The sequence below is a fragment of the Cyprinus carpio genome, chromosome B24 (genome assembly GCF_018340385.1).
Source record: "Cyprinus carpio isolate SPL01 chromosome B24, ASM1834038v1, whole genome shotgun sequence".
Lineage (NCBI taxonomy): Eukaryota > Metazoa > Chordata > Actinopteri > Cypriniformes > Cyprinidae > Cyprinus > Cyprinus carpio.
The window spans coordinates 24,354,856-24,364,341 of NC_056620.1; the positions used below are offsets into that span (position 1 = coordinate 24,354,856).

The following is a 9,486-nucleotide window of genomic DNA, read 5'->3' on the forward strand; positions in this document are numbered from 1 at the left end:
CATCACTGGATGCCATGGCTGCGGTTGTTTAACATTTCTATCCATGGCGTATCGTTAAAGGTTAGAATAATAATGACGTATACCTTGCAGCTTCATCTTACCTGCGCTTACTTTCACAGGTGCTGATGCCAAATCAGATTTTCTGACACCTCCGATTTTTTGCGGCCGTAACATCATCTTAAAAAGGAAGTGACCCGTATCCGATTTTGCCATTTTCACCGCGCGAAACGCTACCAGCGTGAGCGTTCAGCCGGGAAAAGGAAGTAAACAGCGGCGAAAATACTAAATGGATGCAGGTGCGATAATACAGTGTTTTTGCTTTCCGCAATACCCCGAAAATCAACAAAAAAAATCAACATGGTGTGCTTATGTGACTTTTGGCCAGAGAAAAAAGTAAACCGTGCCTCCACTATCTGGTGAAATATGCTAAACCGGATTTATTTTCTGCTTAACAACCTGCATTTTGCCTGCAATTTTGCCTGTCTCTTAGCCCCCAAAGACTTAAAAGACATGAAACCTCCCGCGTGCTCCACTGTGTATCACCTGGTCCTCAGCCAGCCTATGGCGATGTATCCTCCAGTAGAGCTGAAACCGTGGCGTCATTGCGCGGCGGCAGCATGCTGATGTATCCTTTGCACTACTTTCGGGACTATAGCAGTGTTTTGGACATACCCACTATGGCCGTGTACAATGTAGAGCACGATTAATTAAAAATCTTTCAGCCACTTGTTAAGCGTTGCGCCAGCGCTGTTGTACTGCCGCAGGTGCATGGCGCCAACACATAATCGCCCTTTGAAAAAAAAATGGATTAGCACGCTGTTTTTTCACCACTTTGGGTTGACACGGAGACCGTGGTATAATATCTGAATATTAATTTATAAACTGATAAACACTGAAAAAGGGGGAAATTTCCTGGGCTACTCATCCAAAAGCAGGGTGTTTCACATTTGTTTTCATTGCTATCCCTCGCGACAAAAATTACGTGCTAAAAACTACTTTTTAATTAACTAAAGCGGGTGTGAAGCTACTCTAGCATTTCGCACATTGTAGTGTGAAATCGTGTTCTCGGCAAATCTGGCAGTATCGCAAAAAGAAAGGCCAATATCTTCTTGGAGTTTATGAAAGTACTTGCGATTACCAGCAGCGATGTTTTGAAAATATCTGTTTGCTGGAAGGAGCAACAATGCGTAACGGACAACCAGCACCTACAGAGACGGCGGGTCGATGGGAGCTAAGGACTACAGGAAAAATACTGGCAGCAGGGGAAGACGAGGAAAGACAAACCATGAGAACCGGAAAAAAAAAAAAAAAAAAAAGCGGAGGTGGCTAAACAAACGGTACATGACGTTGTTCAGGCATAATGAATGGTTGTTAGCGCTTTCAGTTTTCGTGGCAACTAAGTGCAGTTTACCTTTGTCCGGATTACCTTTTCACAACCTTTGTTTGCCGGCGCATGATACTAAGCTGTAACCCATCATACATGAACATGAGACAGCCAATGACTTGCAGCGGAACTGTTTCGCAGAGTGGTGGCTCACAAACAAACAAAGTGCCCGAAGATATCTATGGCGAAAGTCACGGCAGCAACTATTAATCGGTGCTCCACTCTGCTGTTTGATTTTCCTTAATTGATCAAACCGTTAAATAGGCCGATTTGTCCACATACGATCCCTGGCATCCTCTTGGCGTATCCTGTAAATCCCACAATAGCACCGCGATTTTCGCATATTTTTTCTCCCAGCTCTGTTTCTTTCGTTCGACTTGCTGTATGTTTTGCGATGCGGCGCCATCAACATAGCCGCCCATTAGAATGCGCTCGCCAGCCCTGTGAGCGATACCACCGGTTGGCATCCGCTTTTTTGTAATGACCATTTCGCTACTGGGGAATATCGATTTGTCTCCTTACATGGCTGCGCCGTACGTATCGATGCTCGTTTAATGCACATATGAATGAGGCCCTGAATCCGATCTGAGAAAATCGGGTCATGTTTTTCCTGCTTACGTTCACTGGTCATATCCGATCTGGCGCACATGAGAGGAAAAAAATGAAGTAATTGGTCGCTTGAACGCTACTGATGATATAAGTGGGGCCTCTATTATTTAAGCCCCGGCTTTGCGGTTCTCACTTCTATCAACAGTAAACCCCGCCTACTTTGATTTGATTGGCCATCTCAGTCATTTTGACATTGACGAACGGTGTTAGACCGCTGAGGCTTTGATCTGAAGCGCCTAGTATGTGCAGCGTTCGCGCGTTCATCCGTAGACTAGTGCAAGTTAATTATCACACTTTAATAGTATTTTTAGCTCCTAACAGGCTGTGTGAATAGAGAAATTATTACGCAAAAATGTATGTAGTCATGCAGTTTTCCCTATTGCTCGGTTCAGCATCTGGGAACAATACGCTGAAACATACAAAGAAAAATTTATATAAATTGTCGCGTTGCCATTGTTATAAATGTACCAGCATTTTGAGTGTATTAGTTCCCTCAATTTACATTAAGTTTCTCGATTTTACGCCCGAATCAATGCTGATTGAAATCTGAAACGAATTAATCGCTAATTGCAATCAGTGAGCGCTGAAATAGTAAATCAGGGGAGCATAATAGTAATCGTAATGCCGCGTTTTGACGCCATTTAAGAGGGAGCGAATTAAAGTAAAGTAGGTACTGATTCTTCCTCTTTTCCTGCGCATGTGTGGGGCTCCATTTCGCTTGTGCCATTATGTTGATGGGCGTCGGATCTTGAATCTTGACCCGGGATGCTACATCAGAGCTGGACTCAGTGAGTTCATACAGGTGGTTGATGATATAAATGTTCAGATGGGACTTCAGGAAGGGACTCGTTCCATGCGCTCACTCACTGTGAATGACAAACAAAAAAATCATTACCACTCATATGAAATAAGACTGGAGTTCTCATAGTGCTTGTTTCTGCAGAGATCAGCTACACCCTTTTGCCCATTTTCCTTGTAAGTTTAAACTTTTCCATTTGTAACATAAAACACACAGTATTATCAGTATAACAATGCAAAAAAATAAGCTGGACATTTCATGTATGCCTGCTTCTTTGAGACGGTTTGTTTGTTTTTGCAGAGAGAGAGAGTGAGAGGGTGGATTGGAAGAGAAATTCACGCGTGAATGAGTTTGTTCCTGGATTCAACGCTTTGGAGTCTAAACAAATGAAGACCAAAAGCTTTGCAGTAATAAAGTGCTAACATTCTCCTGTCAAATGACTATGTTGTTAATCATGTGCAAAGAAGCAGAAATAAATACTGTTCACTATTCTAACTTCAATTATGTGCGTTCTGTTGCCAGACTGGACTAACCCGATAATATCTCTAAACCCAGCTACCGATGGGTGGGTGACGATGTGTCTCTCTTTTCATGCAAAGGAATTGCGTGAATTTTGACCACGCTAAAGCCAATCTTAGTTTGTAGCTTTCCACCAAAGTGTTTGTTTACATGTTTGATTGCCAGTCTCAGGCATATGTGCATCACATCAGTGTTATTTTTACTATAATGGATAATGTTATCACGGCCCTGCCGCGGGACGGCGTGCAGGAAAAAACAGTAAGGCTAAATCGCGATGCTGGATTTACTAGTCGTTGCCTCAATGTACTTAAAGCACATGATTACTAATTCGTATCCCTCGGTGCATAAATTGTGCGACGATTTACTAACCGGTTCCCTGATTTGCCTAAATCGTACGCGTCGCATTTAGCAAATCGAAAGTGAACGAATAGTAAATTTGAGGGAACGCAATAGTGCATCGTGTGGTGCATGTTTTAGTACATTGATGGGAACGAATTAGTAATCGTCGTGCACACAATTTATTTATTTTTTCTTGCATGTCATGTAAGGGCCCGTGAATTATCATATATTTCATTAGTTTGTAGTTACTTCTATTTTCATGTTCATTTTGGCGTTAATGTTTTAATAATTTTGTTTTTGTAATTTTTGTGGTTCTGCTTTTAAAAATATGACTACATATAGTTTGTATTTAAAAAAAAATTAGTTCAGTGTTATTTGTTTTGGAACATCGCAATAAGAAATGCTGTCTTTATTTAATGTTTACTACCAAGTAACTAAGTTTTTTTATGTTTTTTTGTTTTTTGCTTTTAGTAACCCCTATAAACAACTCTGGGTCACATGATTTACTGCTATTTATTTATACTAGATATGTCATACTTCTACGATTCTATCTATCATTACTACTTATCATATTGTAATTTTAATTAATGTCATAATACACATTTTACTGGACAATTTACTGAAGCATACAGATGAGTTTTGTACTTTAACAAAGCTATGCATTTTGAGCAATGCATCAATCATCCTGTACAAGACTCCTGCTAAGATAAGCTACATTTTTGAATATTACATACCATGTGGTTTTGTAGTTAATAAGAACTGTTGCTGAAGAGTGTCTGCCAGCCTTTGGTGCTGGAGACAGTAGTGGATAAAAAAGCCCATCCTTTCTTTTAATGACATCTTCAACTAAATCTATAAAGGAAGAATACCACAAAGCCTTGCATCTCTGAAACCCAGACCTTGAGGCATGAAATATGATGTGGCGGATAACTTTGTATAAATTACACAGTTTCTTGTCTAACCACAACAAAACCCATAAGATTCTTATATGGTAATGGAACGAGATGACATGTTGAATAACAATAACAATTCACACGTGAACATCATAGTAGAGCTAACAACAACTGACAATCATTTCTGAGTTTTGAAAGGAAGCAGTAACTTGGTTCAAAGGTCAATGTGCAGATCTGCTTAAACATAAACATCACTACATTATAGGTCATGTTTAAAATACTTTCCTGAAATCATTGCTTGCTGCACTTATGTATTCCTTTTTAGTATAAGTAAGCGATCAAACTTTGGCAGTCCAAGCAAATAATGAATCAAGCAGAAGACATATTTCCATGTATACACTAAATGTGAATGCTGTACCTAGTGCAAAATTCAATCAAAAAAAAAATTTAAAAATAAGTATGGTAACATGCCAATCTAAACACAAACAATGTCTGTCTGTGGGACAGCAGATGGAGGATTACAGTGGGTGACCAAAGAGCATAAGGACACCAGGTGGAAACGTTTACACTACAGCTAGCACCTGGATTTCTGGATTTGATCTGGAATCAAGACTCCACAAAAAGCTGCATTTCAGTGAAATATAATCTGTGAAATAATTTTGTATGCAACAAGGACCTGGCAGTTACTAAAATTTCTATAAATAAAAACAAATAAATAAATATAGGTGGAACTGTGCCAAAGGTTTCTAAAGCTTCTCAGAAAACACATGCTGCATGAAAACTGCATGCATAGGCAAAGAGCGAAATTACAACAATAACAGAAGTTCACGCTTGTCACTTAGACTATTTTCCTTATACAACCCAGTCACCAAGACCTTGAGGGTAGGCATTTCATGTTCGCATGGCTTTTTTACTATAATGCACTGTTACGAAGATGCAAGATGAAACAGCTGCATGGCTTTTTGACTGTACTTGCTTGCTTTGAAATTTTCTACATCGTCATGCAAGTATCAAAATTGCATTGTGGTAAAACGTACTTAGTTTTTATGCTAGATGGAAGCGATCACTTTACCGGCAGCTCTTATGAGTATTACTCTATGTGTATGATGATGTGCTAATCTCTTTACGTGTGTGAGGTCGACAACTATAAAATGACTACCGGGCGTGCTTACGCCACAATCTCTCTGCCTCAGCATCCTTGGAAATGGCTGCTCCTCGATGTGTGGGCTCACCTGCTTACGAAGGCCTGAATACGGGCTACAACCTTTTCATGTTCTGTTTGTTTGGCTCTTTTGACCTTCTGTTCACACTTTGACGATTGCCTTTCTGGTGCGTGGAGCTTCTTCATCATTGGGTTTTTGGTGACGTCGCCTGCAAGATCATGACCCGGGCCTATTTTGCAGGCATTTAATAAGCCTTATCCTCCTCACGGCCATGACCCTCGACCATTTTGTTGTGGTTGTGTTCAGAAGCTACTGGCTAACACGGAGTCAAAGGCTCAAATTTTCAAAAGTGGCCTGCATTGGTGCCTGGATCATAAGTTTGATTGCTTGTCGGAGAGATTTAACAGCCGCAAATATCAACACATACTCTTGTGAAAAGCACCCAGTAATGTATGGACGAAAAGGTCGTATATTAATGCACAGCTCATTCTGCTGTTCGTCGTCCCGTTTGCAATCATTGCTTTCTGTTACACCCAAAATTCTTTTTGACCCTCAATGTCAATGTCGGACCAGGCAGAAATGCAGGACTGTGATACTGGTGCTGTGCATTGTTATAGCTTTTCTTTCATATGCTGGGGGCCCTATCATATCATCATCGTGCTCAAGTAATCAATCTATGATTTTGATCCCTGGCGAACATTATCCAGCTGCATGCTGTTGCTATATATCTGCAGGATTCTGGCATTTTCTCATTGCTGCATGAACCCAGCGCTGTATATTCGCATAGGGAGTACAGGAAATCTCTCAGAGGCAGGACCAACAGATCTGAGCGAACTCCTGGGTTCATCTGTACACTAATGAAGGAGCTTGAGAAAAAAAGAATGTGCAACAAACAAACATTGTAGAGGCTGAACACACTGAGAAACACTGTAAAAAATGAAGCCCATAAACTTGATGAATTTATCTACTCCCAGAAAAAAAAAAAATTGTAATAGAGATGGTCCGTTTATGGGGTTTTTTCTCTTGTTTTTCCCCCCAAAATATAAAAAAAAGGAATTATTTACAGTAGAACCATATCATAGTCCATATGAATTATGTGTCAATTTCCAAACCATTTAAGAGTCAAACGGAACCTTTATATAAAGTGGAATAAGTTGAAACCCACCAAGGACATTTATCCATTGCGTAATGGCGGTTGTATCCAAATGTCATAGCGCTTCAACCGGTTGGCTGTTGCCCAGTTCTGGCATTGCCTTGACATTTCTGAAATATTGACCGGACTGATACTTCGATCTGCTAAAAAAATGTTAATAAAAAAAAAAAAAAATGCCTATAAAAAAACCTTTGCTGGTCTCTTTCCTTAACCCTCCTTCCTTGTGCTTGTACTAATCTGAACACCAATGTCGAAAACTTTGCTATTCATATGGTTTCAGTCACGTGATTTTGTTTTTGTTGTTGTTGTTTTGGCCCGTACCATCTTTAGGACGCTTGCATAAACCTCTCTTGGTGATCGGAAACCAAATCAACACTTCACCAACAACAGAAAACAATGATTTTCGCCAGCACGCAAGACTTAGCCCAGTTTAATTTCTATATCCACTGTAACTGCGTTCATTAATATTTAATTTACTGTAAAACTGATAATTATTAATATTACCTGAAAACGTTTACTTTCATTTTTCATTCTATAGATTATAATACATAAATAACATGACTTAAATTTATTAACATTAATTCTTAAAGTCCATTAAATAACTAGCTTGACCAAGCTCGCAAGAGGAGGAAAATGTATTTACAAAACCATGCAAGTTACAGCAAAGAAAACAGCAGTTATACAATAAGTGTAGATAAAATATTTTTTACACACATTTTGCAAAAATTACCCATGCATTTACTTGAAATGAATGAGCCATTTAGGATATATAACTGTACTTGGACTTTAACATTTACAATAAATAAAGGTTGCAAACTGTCGTGGCAATTTTCCATTTCAATTAAAGGTATGAGACAAAGTCTTTTTGAATATTTATTTTCCTGCAGGAAAGGTCTACATTCATACAGTCATTCAGGGTTGGCTGTATGATTGCAACAACGAGGAAACACCCAAACTCAACATTTATACCTTCATCAAATGTGGATACTTTGATCTCATTAAATCATAGTAGCATATTTAAACTTACAGTATATGTCCATTTAATGTGCCTAACTATAATGTCCTCCAGATGTGTTTATAAGAATTTAATGCAAATCATTTTCTAAGTAGCCAGGATGTCTAAGAAACGCCTCGGTTATGTATGGTAACCCTCATTCCTTGAAAGAGGGAACCGGAGATGCCACCGTCGGTGACCCGACTTAAATTGGGATATCACTTCGATAGACCAATCTACTTCAAGTGTAAAATAAATGAGCAAATGCACATTGGCATGCAATTACTGTGCATCCAGCTGCCGCTGATCACAGCGTGAGTATAATAAGGCAGCAGGTACAATGCATACCAGCGTTTCGCTTGAGGAGTCGAGTCGAGACCCGGGCGCTCAGCGTGGTACAGCAACCATGGCGATGGGACGCGCGCCTCCATTCCCTCCTTCAGGGAACGAGGGTTACCATACGTAACCGGTGATGTTCCCTTTCAGTTGGTCACTCGACGCCCACATCGGGTGACCGACCTTAAAAATGGGATCCCTACCAAAGTGCCATGGGGTGCTGCCCCTTCCAGTGCCCTGTGCGAGCCGCCTGCAGCCCCTATTAGGTGTAGGCCGTCACCTGCAGTGGGCAGCGAGGTGGAACACCAGGGACCCAACTCGGCCGGCTTCTGTGAGTGGACCGGAGAGGGGTGTGAGTGTGGGGTGTAAGGATCACCTGGTTCCACAGGTTGGCAGAGGGTGCTCGTGAGTAGGGCCTTCGTTGGACGCCTCGAACCCGCCCGCTTGCTGGCCATCTGCGTGAAGGAGAGGATGAGTGAGGTCTGGTGTTTGGCCATCCACTGGGGGGGAAATCACCAGAATACTCATTCACTGCACCGCCATCGAGGGGTGGTGGAGGGAGGAGGAGCCCACCGGCTGGTTGGTCCCTCTGCAGTAAAAGGTGCTCACATGGCGCACTTCCAGGAAGAAAGGCACCAAGGTTCTCAGAACCAGCGTGAGCCACCTTGCAAAAAACTGGTGACAATCTATCCTGCCTCGAGGGCACTGGACCGCGTGGAGATTTCCACTCGGCAAGAGCCCTACCCTCTCTGCGGCCTGGGAAACATAGCTGTCATCTCCGGATCCACCCATCGCTTTGCCACCATCCCAGAGTGGCGGCAGCGGAGTCGAATCTTCATCTGACAGCTCTCCCCTCCAATGGCTGAGATCGACATCTGGTCAGGAGGCCCACCGGATACCGCTGTTGTCGCATTTGAAGAGGGCGCCAGCGCTTCCTTGGATTACTCCACTGGATTTGAGATGCAAGAGGAGTGATGGTCCCCAGAGGGGCTTGTTCCCTGCGGGGTCTGCCACCACTGTAATCCTCAAACCGCCCGTGCTATTGCTGGAAGTGGTTCTCGCCTGTCAGGCCGCCAGAACGTAGCCCCAGATCGCGCAGCAGCGGCAAGGGACTCCGCCTTTTTTGAAGGTTGCGGAGCCTGGTTTGTACGCTCTCTGTGGATGGTCACCTTCCCCCAGTGGGAATAGGACTCATCCCACGAAAGCTACTCCAGCAGGTTTGCCCAGACACGCGAGGCAGCGCAAATCGGACCATCACCCGACTGCGTTCTTACAGGTAAATCCACCGCACTCCAGA

General features: G+C 42.1%; 1 pseudogene; it reads left to right on the forward strand.

The window, feature by feature from the left end:
- The first annotated feature begins 5,673 nt into the window (after positions 1 to 5,673).
- On the forward strand, positions 5,674 to 6,564 carry LOC122142272 (annotated as a pseudogene).
- Positions 6,565 to 9,486: the final 2,922 nt, after the last annotated feature.